This window comes from Grammomys surdaster, unplaced genomic scaffold (assembly GCF_004785775.1).
Source record: "Grammomys surdaster isolate TR1022 unplaced genomic scaffold, NIH_TR_1.0 166, whole genome shotgun sequence".
Classification (NCBI taxonomy): domain Eukaryota; kingdom Metazoa; phylum Chordata; class Mammalia; order Rodentia; family Muridae; genus Grammomys; species Grammomys surdaster.
Window position 1 is genome coordinate 11,529,681 of NW_021604614.1, and position 17,830 is coordinate 11,547,510.

Here is a 17,830-nt window from a genome sequence, read left to right on the forward strand (position 1 = left end):
CATTGGGGGAGGCTGAGGCAGGAGGATTGTGAGCGTCTCTAAGTGTGAACCTGCGGGTGCAGGTCACACTACTCGGCTGTATACAGATTCCATCATGTTTGCCGAGGCGGTGCCTGTGAGTTCCAGCTGCTTCTTGTTTTTTTTTATTTTTTTTTATTTTTTTATTTTTGTCAACGCTTGTCATTGTCTTAATTTCAGCCATCTTGGTAGCAGTGGTGGTGGTTCCAGACTTAGTCTGCACTCTAGAAGTGTTGCCCTGTGCCATTGACCGTTGTCCCCTTTGGGACATTAACGTACCTATGCTGTATTTCAGATCCAGGCTCTCTGCTGCCACTGTCTTTGCATGATGACTCGGTTAAGGAATTTTGTTTGTTTTTACTTGGCAGCACCGGAGAATTGAACCTAAGGCCCATGCATGCTGGGTAGGGGTTCTACCACCCAACCACCCCACCGCCCCTGCTCTTTTTTTCTTTTTACATTTTATTTTTAGACAGGGTCTCACTTAGTTGCTCAGGCTGACCTCGAGCCCTGTGTAATTCGCTGGCCTTGAACTTGTGATCTTTCTGCCTCAGCCCTGGTAACAGATCCTTGTGTTACCAGACACTCTGGGTTAGGGAGTTGGAAGTATAGGTGATAAATGGACCTGCCTGACAGGTGCTAATTCATTTGCTTGTTCTTGGGGTCCTGGGGGTGGGGCGTTGCTGGGGCAAGGACATGGTCATGGTCATGCCACGGTCATAGCCATAATGGTCTTTGAAGGTCATCCCTGTCTGGTTGTGGGCTACTTGGAACTGAAAGGGGCGGAGATTGAAAACTCGGCTCTGTCCCTTCATAATGCAAGGGTTATAGGGGTGAGTCTTGGGTTGCCTGAGTCTCAGTCTACCGCTCTGTAGTGTGTTAATGGGGTCACTATAGGAAGTCCTTGTCCACGTGAAAAGCTGTAATATTATTAGTGACAAGACCCCCATTTTCTCTCACAGTGCTCCTGAGTCTTTGAGGACACAGCCTCCTGGTGGAAGTTTCTGGTAGGTTCATCTTTATGTCCACTTGCTGTCCTGGGTGTGTGTGTGTTGGGGGGACCCATACTGCCGCATCTTCTGGTGTAAGCTGCTGCGGAGTGTTGGTGGAGGCAGAGACTGTCTAGTAGGCGAGAGTGGTGCAAGATGGTACTTGGTACCTCAGGGTTGCCTAGGCAGGGCAGGAAGCAGCTGGGCACTGTGATGGTATCCGTCTCCTCCTCCCCTTCCCCCTCCGGCCGCTCTTGGGAGAGTTTGTTCTTTATCCATTGATGGATTAATTGTTATTTCCTTGCTTTTGTGGTTGTGGGCATGGAACCTAGACCTCACACGTGCTAGACAAGCAGTAACCACTGAGCCATGCCGCCAGCTTTCTTCTCTCTCTCTCTCTCTCTCTCTCTCTCTCTCTCTCTCTCTCTCTCTTTCTCTCTCTCTTTCTCTCTCTCTTTCTTTTTAAATATCGAGACAGGGTCTCATTAAGGTGCCCTGGATGCCTTGAACTCACTTCCTAGATTGGGTAGGCTTTGAGCTTGAGATCCTCCTGCTGCTGGAATGACAGGCCTGGCTCCTTGAATTCTTACTTCTTTTCGAAGCACCCACTGTGTGCAGGTCACACGGTGGGTGACTGGGAGAGCATGCTGACAAGCTGAACAAGTGTGCTGTCCCCAGTGAGCACACAGTCAGTGGTCAGCAAGCCTGACATGAGGTGCTGTTGGTTGACAAATGAGCCCAGTCAGGAAGAGTTGGGGTGCATGTGTGAGATGAGGTACCGTTTCTTATGGAGTCTCAGCAACATGACATTTGAGGCTGGAGTGATGGCTCAGTGGTTAAGAACACAAAGAGGACCTGGCTAACTTTGTTTCCTAGGCCCTTGTGGCAGCTCACACCATTTGCTAGCTCTAGTTTCAAGGGAATCTGGCCTCCACACACACCAGCCACACATGCATTACATACGTACGTACGTACATACATACATACATACAGCAGACATACATACAGGCAAATACTCATACACGTAAACTAAAGAAGATGGCGTTGGATTGAGGCCTGAGACGGTTGGTGTCTAGGGGAGGGCATCTAGGCAGAGGGCACACACACCCCTGCAAAGATCCTGGTACATTCTTCACGGGGCTGGCTGGCTGGGACTCCTCTTTGTTTTGAGCCCTTTGCGACACCCTAGTAGTCAGGAGGGGGAGGAATGTGTAAACACTAGTCCCCCCTTCCCTCCCAGCCCTGGCCAGCGGGGCTGTGGGTCCTCTCCTCTCCTCTTTCAGACTGGCGTTGAACTTCTGGTTCTTTTGATTCCGCTGTGCGTGTGCAATTTGATGTGTGTGCCGCTGCACCCTGTTTGTGTGATTATGGAGACCCACAAGCTGTCTGCTAGGCAAGCAGTCCACCAATGGAGACACTTCTTGTAGCCATGGGCTGTGGTTTCATCTGAGGCGGGAAGGGGTGGGCATGAGTCTGTGGGGGTGGGGCTGTCCACGGGGTCCTTGGAGAGTGGAAAGAACTGCTTGGTTGCTGCCCTCCGCACCCCCATCCATCCGCATCTTGTCTAATGGGGAGCCACCTCAGCCTGACTTATCTGCCTGTCACGCCAGTGGCCCACCCGAGGACGATAAAAGGGCTTTTTGTCTGCAAGCACTTAGCTTCCTCCACTGGGGCGATCCATCATGCTTGTGGGAGGAGGGAAGCAGACAGAGGGGGAGGGCGGGGAGCCAGGGACCCAGGCAGCTCCTCAGCCAAGACAAGGCTGTCTGGGAACTGCAGGAACAGATTAGGGATGCCCGAGCCCCATCTTCTCGGGCAGAGGCCTTTTAGAGATCCTTGTGCCTTGGGGAAGTCTGCTGCGGGAGAGGGGACGGGAGAGGGGACGGGAGAGGGGATGGAAGTCTGCGTCATAAGCCTGCCACCTGCACACGCTCTCAGGTCCCTGCTGACCACTCTGTGGGATGACCTTATTTGATCCCCAGAGCACTCCCCAAAGTGCCATGTCACTGTCCCCACATTACAGATGGGGGTTAGAGAGGCTGAGGAGTGCCATGAGGTCCCCATGCCACCCTGCTCTACTCTGCTTAGGGCCTTGGGGTGGTGGGCCCAACCCTGTTGTTCTGACCTTGCAGTGGGAATGGGGGCTCTAGGGTTTTCTAGAGGAGGGCCACTGGAGTTTTAGGCTTGGGTGGGAGGTGGCATTTACCTGAGCCCTGGTCCGTCTGGGAGATGCTGGGAGATGCAGTGAGAGGCTGGTGATGGGGGGAGGCTGGGGGGGAGCAGGGCAGTCAAGAGTACAGTCAGGGTCGGCAGGTGAGTGCCCAGGGCTCAGTGGGCAGATTCTGGGGAGGTGGCCAGCGAGGACCACACTCTGGGTTGTGCTTCCCACCTGGAGAGCAGCTCTGGTTTTGTCCTCAACCGCTGGCTGTAAATATCATGGGGCCCAAAGAGCCCAGGACTCCCCCCTCCCTTCTCTATGGGTCAGTATCCTCCATCCTCTGGCTCCTTCCCAGCTCTGGGTGCTGCTGGCCAGGATCCTGCCTTCCTTCTCTGCCCTCCCTCCCCTCCTTTTCCCTTCTTCCCCCAGGGCCACCCTCAAAAGACAGCAATTAATGGTGCCTGTGATGGTGGAGTGTGACAGCTGAGCTGCCTGCCTGCAGCTGCCCTGCTAATCGGGCCCGGGGGACCCCCCCTCCTGCTAGTTCTATGCACGCCTCTCCTTTGCTCACTGGGGCGCAAGAGCCAGCCAGCAGTAGGCCTGTGGGAGGTGGCAGAACTACCCCAGCCCTGCAGCTTCTCCCTCTGGCTGTCCTCTTCTGTCATCAGGGTGACTCTTGCCTGACCTTGTTGTGCTTCATTGAGCGTGCCTGTGGCAGTGGACACCCCCCAATTGCCCACCTCCCTCCCAGGTCCTAGTCCAGGACTGATGCTGGCCTGAGATGACCCTCAGGGTGAGCCAGGAACCTTTCTCACAGGCTTCTATGCTTCCTGATTCCTGAGAGGAGAGGGTTCCTGTGCAATCAGACATTTGTCCTGCCCTAGACGGACATCATTCAGATCCCCTGGCCTGATCCTGGGGGACCTGGAGGCATCTACTGAGTCCTGCCTGTTGCCTCTGCCAGGGTTAAAAGGATCCCAGCATGTCCTGCCCACACTGTGCTTGGTCCATCTGTCATATTGTGGCAGCAGTAATGAGGCTCCTGCTGTATACCAGGACCTACAGCCTGTGCTTCCATCTTGTTTATTTTAGGGCTGAAAAATACCTTGGTATTTGTGTGTGTGTGTGTGTGCGCGCGCGCGTGCGCGTGCATGTGCTCATGCTTGTGTCCAGTCAGAGGGCAGCTTGTGGGAGTCGGTTCTCTTTTTCCCAGGAATCGATATCAGGTGGTTAGGCTTTGCCAGAAGCTCCTTTGCTCTCTGATCCATTTTCTGGTGTTTTGTTTTATTGAGACAGGATTTCTCTGTGTGATAGCCCTGGCTGTCGTGGAACAGTAGACCAGGCTGGTCTTGAGCTCTCAGAAGATCCACCTGTCTCTGCCTCCCGAGTGCTGGGATTAAAGACTTGCACCACCAGGCCAGTCCTGTTTGCTGGTTTTTATAACCTTGCTTTTTTTTTTTTTTTTTTTTTTTGGTAGATGGAGAAACCGAGGGAAAGGAAGTAAAGTGGTTTGATGTTAAATGACTTAGTAAGAAAGGCACAAACGTGACTTTGAGTCAGACCTGTCCTGCCTGGTACTCTATGCCAGGAGAATCCAGAGCCCTCATGTGGAAATTGAGAAATGAAGTGGGGATTGCCATGTGCAAACTGTGTGTGTGTGTACACACTTGTAAATATACAGTCTTGCACAGAGTGTGCCTAGCTTCGTTCTTCGCACATGGCCAGACCGAGTTTGCTCCTGTTTCTCACACTGCTGGCTTCTTCCTGCCGAGGATGGTTCCATCTTGCAGTGTCCGGCAGCTTGCTGTTCTGGCCCTCCCTAGCTGTGGTTCGAAGAGAGCTCCCCAGACCATTCCTGCTTGAGTCTCTGTGAATGTGCATGGCTCTGTTTCTCCTGCATACACTTCTTAGAGTGGGTTGCTAGGTGCGTGCTAAGTGTGGAGAAGCCACTGGGCTGTTGGACGAGATGCTGTCTCACTTTGTGTTCCCACCAGCAGGGTGTGGGGACTGCTGTTTGCCTTGCTTCCTTGTCTGCACTTGAGATTGTCGGTCTGCTCCATTGGCTGCCAGAGCGAATACTGTCTCATTTTTCGATTGCATTTCAACATTGGCTGCATTTTGATTCTGTGTCTGGCCAGCCGGTGGATGGCGGAAAGCTTGGATGAGTAAGACGGTCACACACCTGCCAGTACTGGCTTCTTCGTTGTCTCTTTGTAATAGCAGGCAATGACTGAACTTTTTCTTGTCTTGCTATGTGGACCAGGACCATGGTGTGTTGTTGAATAAGTGGCTTTCAGGGTTACCAAGTGGTGGCTGTTCTGAACATTTCCAGTTAGCAGAGGAGGAAACTGAGGCACATAGAGGTCCAGTGATCTCTCCCACAGGAGGACAATTGGCAGTCAGAACTACAGCTTGCACACTTTCTCCCCCTATGTCAGGAAGTTGTGACTCCGAGTGTTACATAGATGCGTTTGCTGAGCTGGAGGGTCGTGCCAAGAATTGATGGCCAGGCAGGGCCAGAACTCAGCTTTCCCTCCGGGGTTTCCTTTGCTTCAGAGCCAAGGGTGTGGAGGAGAGCCCAGGCCTCCGGGTTAAGCCCTGTCCTTTGGCACCCGGTACTGTGAGGTGGATGTCAAGCTGTGGTCTGCCAAGGGTCTGCTCTCAACTAGCTGCTATCTGAGCAGAATCACACAGAGTTCTGGGGAGCTGTTGGGGGGCAAGGCAGGACTCAGAAACCCAGGAAAGGGGGTGGCAGCAGAGGACGCCTCCAGCTCTTTACAACACCCCCCTTCCTCGCCTGAGGGGGTGTCAGCTAAGACGACTCTTCAGGGGAAGAAGGCCCGTAAATCAAATAAGCAATCCCGTAAATAAATAAGTAATGAAGTTAGTGGGGTGCCTAATTACATCAGAGTCGTAATTACGGATGGATGCCTGCCCGATAATTGTACTTGTTTTTAATCTCTGGCTCCGACATGTGTCTCCTCCTCCATCTAACGGTGGTCGGTGGCCCCAGCTGGAGGCAGAGGAAGCGCTGTTTTGGGGCCTTTTTGGGGCCTTTGTGGGCCTGGTGGTTGGGTGTGTGGGTGGCGTCCGCACAGGGTTGTGTGCTGGGTCGGCCTTGGCTTTATCCCATGGTAGCTGTGTAAGCTGACTCCAGTTCTGCAGTCACCAGGAGTGGAGACAATGACAGGGGTGATAACAGCAGCGGGGGTTTATAATAGCACCCACAGTGCAGTTAATGATAGTTTATTTAACCTCCAAACCCTCTCAAGTGCTATCATCCCCTCTTTTATGCATGAGACCCAGGCACAGAGAGGTTTAGTACCTCATCTGAAGTCACACAGCTCTCAGGCCTTGGTCCTTCCTGCCTCAGCCTCTGGGTTCTCCTGTGTGGGGCATCTCAGGGACTTTCCCTGTGTTGAGTGTGTGGGGGGGGTGGAGGTGGGGCAATCCTGTCATCCTTCGTAGTGGCCTTGAATCTACAGTGAAGTTATTCTGATGACCTTGCATCCCACTAAGGACAGAGCTAGCTTCGGGTCTCCTCCCTCTGATCGGCATCATTGCGACCACCCTGCCCTCCACCCAGAGACAGGAGGCTGGGGAGGAAGGCCCGAGTGGGCTCCCACTGCTGGCGGGTGGTAGGCCCGGGCTCTGGAATTCGGATCACTTTCAACTCCCTGGTGTAAAAGCAGAGCCGGGTAGGGTGGATGGATTCGAAGGTGACAGGACAGGGTGGGGAATGACATGACCGCAACGTGGGGGCGGGGGGCTGGAGGCGACTCAGCTATGTGGCGTTGGGGTGCCTTTCACATGAGGAACCAGAATCTGGGTTTGTCACGGGCTTTCCCCTTACTTGAGGAATTCATTTGCATTTGAGCATGTGAAGTGTCCTGGACACGTGTAGAATCAGAACGCTGGACAAGTAGACAGATACTGTGAGAGCCCTGAGGGACTGTCAGATTCCCAAGTAAGTGTCATCAAGGCTGAAGAGGGCCAGAGGTGTGAGATGAGGCATGGACGTAAGTGGTGGTGCGGTGCGCTTTGGGCTCCTGAGGTCAGGGGCAGGTGCACTGAGGTCACGCCAGACGCCAGAGGGAGGTAACCGATGGGTGCTCGGCGTGGAAAGTCCTGAAGAGGACGAGTTGAGGCACAGCCGAACCAGCTCGGTCCAGGAGTACAGACACCGCCTTAGGGGAGCTGCCACTGTCTCAGCTCTGCTCCCTTCTGTGGTGCTTGTCCTTACCAGCAGCCGCTCCTGCCACCCCCAGGGGAAGGAGAGGCACCCAGAACCTAGGAGGGTGCCCCTTTCTTGCCTGTTTTCTCCCCAGTGAATTCTTCAACACCTTTCTTCCCCCGCAGGGAGAGGTGGCTAAAAGGTAATGGTCGTGGTGTGTTTAGGGGTGTCCCAGACTCAGGAAACCAGGCAGTGAGCCCAGGCTGGGGATTGGAGTTGAGCACAGTGCCAGACACTCCCGAGCAAAGAAAGCTAGACAGCAGCATTTACCTGAAGCATCTTAAGTCAGAAAACAGCAACCATGTGGGCCAGAGCCTTCCTGTTGGTGTAGCTAGCTGTCGCCTTCTTTTTCTTCTTTTTTTTAAAATTTTTTATATCACCTGTGACTTTTATCTCAAAGTATCTTTTTTCTCCCCCTGAGATCTGGGCAAATGTCTCATGGAATATTCCAGAAAGATCCAAGTCTGGGGAAGTCATGTCTGGCACCTCTGCAGATGCTGTTTGAGAGAGTCAGGGCCAGGGATTACATACAGTAACCTGAATGATCAATTTTTCAGGTGTAGCAGGGCCTGGGGAACACCAAAGGACAGCAACTCCAGTGGTTAGCGACTGAACTTGCCATTTTGCTCCAGGGGCAGGTCTATCTGCTGTTAATGGCCTCGGTTTTTCCATCTGTGACATGGGGATAGCTGTGTCCTTGGGGGATATTGTGAGGTATCATGGTGCTTGCTTGTATAGACTTCAGTCTGGTGCCTGGCATTTTTCAGGATGTGATGTCCTTGTCTGATCAAGTCCTTGTGAGAATGTTGGGTGCCTCATCTCTGTGTCACTGCTGCCTGGGTGTGGGTTTTCAGGACCCCGGGCAGAGGCTACTGCCTTCCAAGGCTCTAGCTTTGGCTGCTGCTGGGGGAGGCCTAGTTGGCTGGTACCGCTGCTGGAGAGGATGGCCCCTTTGGGCATTGGGTGGTGTACTACAGCCTTGGTCTTACTGTGCTATGGGTATTGGGCCGAGTATTATTCTAGTGCAGTGTGGGAAGTCTCCTGTGCCTGCAGCAGGGGATAGGATATTCCTTCCCGGGGGTAGAGCTGGGTACCTCATGCCTCCCTGGAAGGGGTTTGGGCTAAATGGTCTATCCTGCTGTATCTGGCAGGCAGTGGATAGTAATATGGGCTTGTGGCTTTTGTTTGGCTTGGTAGTGGTGTTCCTGTTGGTTTCCTTGGGCCCAGGGGTGGGAGGTGGGGGTGGGGGATGGGAGAGGGAAGGGAGAGAGGGCTATAGCTCAGTTGAGTTGTGAGATTTGATCTTTGGGTAGAAGGTCTTGGACCACCCTGAATCGTGATAGATACGACATAGTGTCGAATGCCCTGAGACTCCAAGGACACTCTGTGGGTTGGAGCTTAGGTGGCTGATGCTGCCACAGCCGAGGGATGTCAGGGACCAGGACTGAGGGGTCCCCTGTACACACCTGGAGAGGGAGTGTGGCCCTGCATACTCTGGTTTTGGGCCTCCTTTAGGTCCCATCTCAAACCCCCCAGTAGCTGGTCACCTGCCACTGTGGCCGCAGGGGCGAGTGCACATGCGGGTTTTATTTTAACTTCACGTATGTTGGAAGAGTCTGTGACTGCTGCCGTGTGCGTAGTGCTCCATGCATACGTGTCTGTCCAGCAGCTCTAGGCCTGGGGGCAGAGTCCTGGGGTGTGGGGTGCCTTGCTGAGGCTCAGCCCTCATTTGCTTTGGTGTGTGGTACTCCACACCTCTGCTACTTGTTGTTTATTCAGGTAGAGATTTACCTTTGTTGTTGTTTTACTGTGTATCTCACATTGGCCTGAACTCAAAGCAATTCTCCTGCCTTAGCCTTCCCAAGAGCTGAGATCATGTTTGCTAACATGTCGGGTGAGATTAACCTTTAATTTTCTTCCCTTTGAGATAAGAGTCTGATTCTGTATCTTAGGCTATTCTTAGGCATACCTCACTGTATCCTAGGCTGGCCTCAAACTTGTGGAATCCTCCTGCCTCAGCTTCCCCTGCTTTAGCATGCACTACCATACCTAGTGAGAGGAAACATTTTCAATGGGTGACCAGTGTGTCACCCATCGTGAGCACCGAGAAGTGTGCCTTGATCACCCCTGTCCGGTTTCGAATTGCTTGTCCTTGTCACCCTGTGCCTTCCTAGGTTCATTGCTGTTGCCCCAGGCCCTGTGGCTAGCCTGTTGCTGGGTAGACTCTCAGATGGGACCTTGCTGTGATCTGACTCAGTGGGGATTGAAACTACTTGTGGGTTTCAGGGTAGCCTTCGTGAAAGGCAGGGTTCTCCTGAAGCCTCTGCTGAAATAGATGCAGGGCAGAAAATAGGGGACACCCCGGCCACAGCTTCCTGGTGGTGTTTGGATGTTGTGGCTATGGTTTTGTTCTGGGTTTCAGTCTACTGGTGTCACAGTGAGAGGCAGGAATAGGAGGACAGTGCTTCCATCTTAGTTGAAAAGATGGCTGCAGGGTGGGTACCCCACCTTTGCCAGTGGGGTTGGGTCTGTGGAAGCCTCTGTGAAAGTCCTTCTTGGGATATGGGCATTCAGGAGGGATGCCAGGCCCTTTTCGACTACAAGAGCTTAGATGTCTCCTCAGTAGTCCCTCTGTGGCTGTGGGTCTTTCCATAACCCTCAGTGGCCACAGGCTTTGGCTCTGTTTTAATCTGTCTTAGACCTGAGCTGACTGGCGGCAGTTTCTTTCCTCCTCTTCCTCCCTCTCCTCCTCTTCCTCCTCCTCCTTCTCCTCTTCTTCCTCTTCTTCCTCCTCCTCTTCTTCCTTCTCTTCCTCCTCCCCCTCCTCTCCTCTTCTTCATGTATGAGTTGCTGATTTTACAATATTTTTTAAAGTCTTTTTATTTATTTTCATTTCATGTGCATTGATATTTTGCCTTCATGTGTGTCTTCATGTCTGTGTGAAGATGTCAGATCCCCTGGAACTGGAGTTACAGACAGTTGTGAGCTGCCGTGTGAGTGCTGGGAATTGAACCCAGGCCCTGTGGAAGAGCAGCCAAATCTCTTAACTGCTGGGCCAACAACTCTCTAGCCCCGATTGATGGCTTCTCGATGGCTGCGGCACTGTGGGTACCACCAAGACCCTGGTTCAAGTCCCAGGGCAGTCCCTTTCTAGGATTGCTTCCTTTCAGTCACATAGCTTCCTGCTGGCCTCACAGTGGAAGGTGGGGCCACTTTCTGTCATGCTCTAAGGAATGGCCATACCCCGGGCACCCTGTGTGGCGTGGTTGTGGTCGAGCTGCTGGGTACAGCATTACTGGTCATCTTGAGTGGCTCCTGAGGTGGGTGATGGTGGGATTGTGGCTATAATTGAAGCCCCTGCTGGAGGCTGTGTCTCCTCCTCTTGGCCCCTCCCTGGCCTCATCTTTTAGATCTTCCTTGTTCCCATTCTAGCCCCACATTTGTCCTAGCTACAGGCTGTGTGTATGACCTGGGCTTCCTGCTTGATGGTGGGGGGAGGGGCTTGCATCATGCAGGGTCTCTTTTGGGAACACATTGTTGGCCTGACTGCTGAGTACTGTGAACAGGGGATGGAAGTGGAAGCCATCTGAGACCCTGAGGTTGTCCCTAACAGAGTGGTTCTCAACATGTGGGTCCCAGCCTTTTCACAGGGAGACCATGGGAAAACACAGATCTTTACATTATGATTCGTAACAGCAGCAAAATTACGGTTATGAAGTAGCAAACACAAATTTCTGGTCAGGGGTCACCATAACATGAGGGACTGTATTAAGAGACTGCAGCAACAGGGAGACCGCTGTCCCGACACCTCGGGCTGCTACCCAGAGCCCCACAGCTGCAGAGCCATCCTGTGTTGAGAAGATGCGCTGCCCACACCCAGAGGAGGTCGGGATTGAAGTGAGTCACCCAGCAAGTCACAGCCAGTGCTGACGCCTGCCCAAGCATCCGGCCATCTCTTCTGGCCTCTGTATGCGTTTGGCTCTGCCTTTTTCTGGGCCTGTCACCAAGATGACCCGGGCCCTGAGCACCAGGCCCTGTTTCCTTTAGTTGAGATCGGAAGGACGGGAAGGACGGGAACATTTTCCTCTGGCCATTTGGCTCTGCAGGACTGGAGGACGTCAGGGCTGGCTGGGAGGAAATAGTTAAAGGAGGGGACGTGGCTGGCGCTGGTCCCCCTGCCAGCAACAAGGAGGGAGAGGGCTTCTCAAAAGCTATAAAAAGGCCTAGCAGTGTTGAGCCCCAGTGGCTGGAAGCCCGCCAGGGTTACCATGGCGATGAGGAATTAGTCCCGACTGCCAAGGCTGCTAGCAGCTCGGTACTTTTGGCTCTGGAACAGGAGTGGACTTATGTAATTCCGTGTTTATAGGCCTGGGTGGCGGACGCAGAGCTGGGCCTGAGTCTTGGTGGTGGCCCACAGTGGGTCACACCACCCTGCAGGGTATCCCTGACACGCCGCCAGTGCCCTGATTTTGGGGGACATTAAGACAGAAGCCTGGGGCCTGGCAGGCTACTGGTCCCCACCAGGGCCTCCCCAGCCGGGGTGGGAGCCCAAGTCTCGCGGGAAGGGGTGCGGCTGCTGTGTGGGGCCGCCCCTTGCCCGCTTGGTCTGGAGGGAGGATGGCCCTGTCGCTGGCCAAGGGCTGGCCCCTAGACGCCTGTGGGTCGGGCCTCGGATACGGGGCATGCTGACCTGGGCTGGCACACTGCCGGCCCTTGCTTGCCGCGTGGGACAGTTCCTGCAAGTTGTGTGGAGCCCACTCAGGCTGTTGCTGTCCATGCACTGGTAAGAGAAGTTGTCTGACTCGGGGTGCCCACATCCCCAGAACGCCAGGGATGGTACCACAGACCAGAGGGCCATGATTTGCAGGATGTGGGCAAGGGGCACTGCCCGGGGACCATTGGAATTGCTTGCAAGGTGTCCCAGCCCTGCTTGAGGTATGGTGGCCCTGGTTCCTGTGGTCCCCTGTCAGCCAGCTGGGTGGATGGAGAAGCCCAAGGCAGGATGTGTCTCAGGGTCTTGTGCATGGGACAGTAGGTTATCTTATCGGGAAAAGTTGTTGATATCCGGAAGAGGCACTGGGTGGTGCCTGGTGGCCCTGGGAGGGGATATATGATACAGACATTGTGCCCTTTTCAGGAAGCCTGCCTTGAACATGTCTCCTTCGTGCATGGTGGGATAGAACAGTATAGGTTGGGACGCGGGGTGACTGGATCAGAGTGTGGGGACTTGGGAGCTTGGGCTTGGGGGAGCCAGGTGCAGGCATTGTGGACCCAGCCTGCCTCCCCACTGAAGTGGAGCTTGGCTCAGTGCCCTGTCTGGTTTGAAATGAGGGCCACCGGCCCAGGCTTGCCCAGGGCCTTGGCAGCGAGAGAGGGGTAAACATTGGAAAGTTGGAAAGCCTTCCGGAGCTCACAGCAGCCTGCGGCAGCAAGCCCAGGGTGGGGGAAGGGCTTCTCCAGGCCTGGTGGGGGCAGCTGGCATGCAGTGCCCAAGGATCCCCAAACTCAGACTGTTCTGGGGGCTCCAGAAGGCACGCCTCATTTGCCTCAGACCCTGGTTGTTCACCCAATCCCGTTTCCTATTCTGTAGTTTTCAGTGTGCCACCCTCACTCTTAGTCTTACTTCTCTGAGTGTAGAAAGAAGTGACGGGGCCCCATGGGAGTGGAGGTAATAGGAGGAGGAACAGCACCTTTCTGGAAGGACTCAAGTTAGATGACCCTGGCAAGCCACTTCCTGTTTTGGAGTCTCAGTCTTTCCGTCTGGCAAGTGGGCACTTACCAAGTCATGTTGTCTAAAGGACCTGGTGACACAGTTCTCTGGCACAGAGTGGGTTTGTGATACTGACTAGGGTTGTGGTTGCTGGTGAGGATGACAATGACAACAGCTGGCATACCTGGGCCAGCAGTGGGTATGTGCCATCTTAGAGTAGCAGTGTTAACTGAGTTGTGGGGGGTCAGTCAGAAGTTGAAGGTGTAGTCTGAGCCTGGCAGGACATATCACCTTGGTCGAGCCCTGGAACTCTTCAGCCTCCAGGTATGCCTTGAGGGAGCAGTGGGAGCCCGAGCGGCTACAGTGCTGGGTGGCGTTCGGGGGTAGACCCATAAGTAATCTTTCCATTCCTCCTTGCTTTGGAGAGATTTGAACCCTGGGCTGGCGCAGGCCTTCACCTGGCCTCTCCTGCAAGCCTGTTGTCCCATTGCCCCTGAGCCTGGGTCCTTGACACTGCCCAGCGTGGCCTGGGGGTTGAGCCAGGGTGGGAGGACCAGTGTTCTGCTGAGGGTGGCAATGGTTCTGTGTTTGTAAATGACACCAAATGCTGCTGCTGCTGCTGGCTCAGGACCTCTCTTGTCTGGCCAGCAGCAGTCATCTGGGGGTTCCTTTCTTGTCTAGGCCACTGTGGTAGCTGCCCACTACCAGTTGTCCTGGGACTCCCCAGTCGTCAGGAAGGGCCCCTGAAGCGGGGCCTGAACATGCCCCTACTGTTCTGAGGCCTTGTGTCTGCTTGAAGGGTGTTGGCCGGGTAGAGGCTGCCTCTGTCCTGCGGCAAGTATGGATGATGTCTCTGCTTCTGAGAAGCCTGCACGGAAGCCCAAGGGCTGGGTTCCATGCAGCAGGGTTGGGTATGGGATGGAGGAGCTGTGTCAGCAGCTGCTCATGGAGCCTACTTGTGCGCATGCACACTTGTGCACATCCACGCTCGGATGTATACACACCTATAAACATACACGCTCGTGTTCACAGCAAGTATTTGAAAGTATGACTGTGGCTGGTTGGGTCAGTGTCCTTTCCCCAGCTCTGACCTTGAGAAATTGAACTCCTGATGATTCAAGCCATCTCCGAAGGGCACACGAGATCGTGGGGCTTGCAGTGGCATCTGCAAGAAGAGTTTTACAAGTTTCCTCGTACCTTGACATAAGTGTGAAGGAAGGAATATAACTCCCAAGACCAGGCTGTCCTGAGTTTGTGCCTTCATCTGCCTTGCAGGCTGGGTGATTTGACTCAGCCCTCAGAGCTTCAGTATCCTCATCTGTAGGATAGGGTGAGAGGTCAGTGCTTTGTGGGCTGTGTGTGACTGTTAGGTCAGTAGTCACCTGAACTGAGCGCTTGTTAAAAGGTTTTACTGTACTTAGTGGGGCATGGTGGTACGCTCCTGGTATCCACTGCTGGGGATGCAGAAGCAGGTGGATCTCTTGAGTTCAAGACTAACCTGGTCTACAGAGCAAGTTCCAGGATAGCCAGGACTACACAGAGAGACTCTGTCTCGAAAAACAACAAAAAAGTTTTTATCATATCACTGTTACGACATTGGTTATCTACTTTCACCATGGCTGTCTTAGGGGTACAGAATTCCGTGTATCAAGCTTGGTTGCAGAGGGCCTTACCCATTCTGCCATCTTGCTTGCTCTAGGCTGAATATTTTTATGCTGTGCCCTGTTGTCAGATAGTGTGGTGGGCTGCTGTGGTCCACCTGTTCGTCAGTGTGATTGCTTGAGATGGCCCGCTCTGAGGTCAGCATGATCATGTGGTTCGCCTTCTGTCGCGGTCGGTGGGTTTGTCTGTTCCATCAATGGTGTGCACATTCTAGTTCTCAAGACGTTGCCTGACCACTGTGACGTGTTCTGTCGTTGGCAGGGTCTTCATGGTTGGGGGGCTTTATTGTTGGTGGGATCACCATACTTTGCTCGCTCTCTTCTTGGCTCGGTCCCCATGGTTCGCCAGTTGTGCAGTTGGCATGACCTTTGAGGTTTGCTAGCTATGTCGTTGGTGTGGTCCCCGTGGTCTGTCTACTCTTGTCATTGGCATGATCTCTGAGGTTCATCTGCTCTGTTGTTGGCCTTAGGTGTGAATGGTGTCTCTCAGGAGTTGCTGGTTCTAGATGGAAACTCGTCTGAGGCTTTGGCAGAGCCTGCATATGGCCACCCCCTAAAATGGGCACACTCTACTGAGCCTGATCACGTGACACCCAGGTGGGTCTGTCTTAGGTAGGGTTTCTAGTAAATCACCACAACCAGTTTGGCTCACATATCCCCCAAGTCAAAATCCATGGAGGAAAGAGGCAGGAACCTGGAGGCAGGAACTTCAGCACGGGTAGTGAAGGAACACTGCTTACTGGCTGGCTCTAGATGGCTCACTCAGTCTGCTTTCACAGACAACTCAGGAGGAACTGCCTAGTGTCTGTACCGCCCACAATGGGCTGGGCCCTCTCAAATCAGTCATGGATCAAGAAACTGTCCCACAGACCTGTCTATAGGCGTTGTCACTGGGAACATCCTCTCAGTTGAGGTTCCCTCTTCCCAGGTGACACTAGGTTATGTCAAGTTGACAAAATGAACTGGCGAGTTGTATACCCACAGGGTTGGGATGGGGATTCAGGGCTACGCTCTGGGGGACTTTCTGATATCTCCTTAATGACTTCTATAAATGTGACCAAGTGCTGGGTGAGGAGGGGGTTAGGGAAGGAAGGAAGGAAGGAAGGAAGGAAGGGTTTGTCTTGGCTCACAGTTTAATGGGTTCGGTCCATCATGGCGGGAAGCTGAGACAGATGGTCATTGCATCCACAGTCAGAAAGTGGAGGGCAGACAGGAAGTAGTGCCTAACTGGAAAACCTCAGGGCTCAACCCCCAGCAAACTACTTTCCCCCCAAGCCAGGTTCCGTGGACTAAAAGCTCGAGTGCCTGGGGACTAAGTGTTCAGACACAGGAAACGCCTCCCACTCAAATGCTGGCTGCCATCCTGTGGAGTGGTGCAGGCTTGTTTCTGGGGCAGAGAACGTAGGGTTCTCTACCTCCTTGGGCAGAGGTTGGAGAGGCAGGGAGGAAGTGTGGAGAACTCTCTAGCCTCCTGAGCTTGTGGGCTGCTGTCACTTGGAGACTTCACAGGAGGTCTTGTGTCAGGACCTTTGAACTTGTGCCACCTGCCTTCCCTGAGATGCTCTGCCCCTCCTGCACCAGTGGCCTCTTGAGAGGCTGAGATGCACCTCTGCGCTTGCCTGGTCCTGTGTGTTTGTCCTCACCTGGGACTTCTTGATATCTCTCCTGTCAAAGTCCTTGAGTCCCTCTGAGCTCTTTATACATAGGCTGGGACTTCGAAGCTCCATCCTGCCTGCCCTTCTCAGTTATGGGAGCTGTCTGTCCACTATCAAGTGCTAACAGGTGGGGGCCAGGTTGGATGCCGACCTGTGCAGGGCTGGTCTGTTCCAGCTGCTGCCTCACTTGGTAGAGGGGTTCAGGCAGCTGGCCACGGGCGGCTTCTGTCGCAAGGACACCGGTCCTTCCCATGACCTCATCACCACCCAAAGCTTCCGCCCTCCTGCTGTGATCACTTGGCTTATAGGTGTCGGTATAGGAGCTCAGGGGTCCCAGATATTCTGTCTGTGCCCTGACAATTTCCTCAGCTGTGCCTGCAGCATCTGCACATAGCCTCTTGGGAATTGTCACTTGGTGTCTAGGGGCAGTACCCCAGGTCTGTTCCTAGACTGAGGATGTCGGCTTAGAGTGGGGTGTGTGTGTGTTTGTGTGTGTATGAATGAATGAATATGTAGAGTGTGTGTGTGTATGTATGTATGTGGTGTGTGTGGTGTATGTATAGGGTGTGTATATGTATATGTGTGGGGTATGAGTTTGGGTATGTATATATGTAGGGTGCGTGTATGTATGTGTGTGTGATGCATGCATGAATGTATGTGGAGTATGTCTCTTCTTATGTAGAGACAGGATCCTCCTCCCTCAGACTGGCTGGGCTGATGACCTGTGGCGCTCACTGTGGGAAATTGGGGCATCCTTTGTGATTGCTGGGTGCTCAGCTCTTGGGAGAAGTCACGGAGTTGGGGGTCAGGGTCCAAGAAAGGGAGGGCTCTTTGCTTAGGCGTGGGTGAAAGGGCCAGTTTTGCCTGGGGTGGGGGGGAGAGGCTGTGAGCCTTCCTTGGCCTCACTTGAGCCCAGAATCATCCTGTCCTGTGAGGCTCAGAGAGGGTTAACTAGCTCCCCGAAAGACACACAGCAGACACACAGCATGAAGAGGATAAAGAGTTTTTGTGTCTGTCCGCCTTTAGGGTGATAGTGCTTAGGGGATTATCCCGCTTCCTCCCCAGAAGGCTGTGTTCTTATCCTTGGCTCAGGGTAGGCCTTGAGTAGCTCTGGGAGGCCCACTTCCCAGGCAAAGCTTTTTCCCTGGCGCAGACACGTCCCAGGCTGCCCGCCCTGTTCTGGAACACCAGGGGTGGCTTCTCCTGTCACTCTGAGCCAGGCATTCAGAAGACCCGCCCCCTGCCTCCAGTTGTGTTTGACAATGCGCCCTTTGTCCCCTGGTCCAGCCTCTTCCCAGCTCCCAGCATAGTGCCCCCGCCTATGATGTCATGGCAGGCCCTTTCAGCCAGGTCCCAGGGGGATGGCCAGTGAGGAGGCTGGCAGACTAGGAATGACTGGCCTGCT

The 17,830-nt window shown here is 53.8% G+C and overlaps 1 protein-coding gene across 1 annotated transcript in view; it reads left to right on the forward strand.

Annotated features, from left to right (window-relative positions):
* Nucleotides 1–992: 992 nt before the first annotated feature.
* LOC114619998 (nuclear receptor corepressor 2-like) overlaps nt 993–17,830 on the forward strand; it is a 67,704-nt gene continuing 50,866 nt past the window's right edge. Inside the window, exon 1 of the mRNA XM_028765950.1 lies at nt 993–1,025. The gene's annotated coding sequence lies outside the window, so the exon portion shown is untranslated. The remainder of the gene's footprint in view (nt 1,026–17,830) is intronic.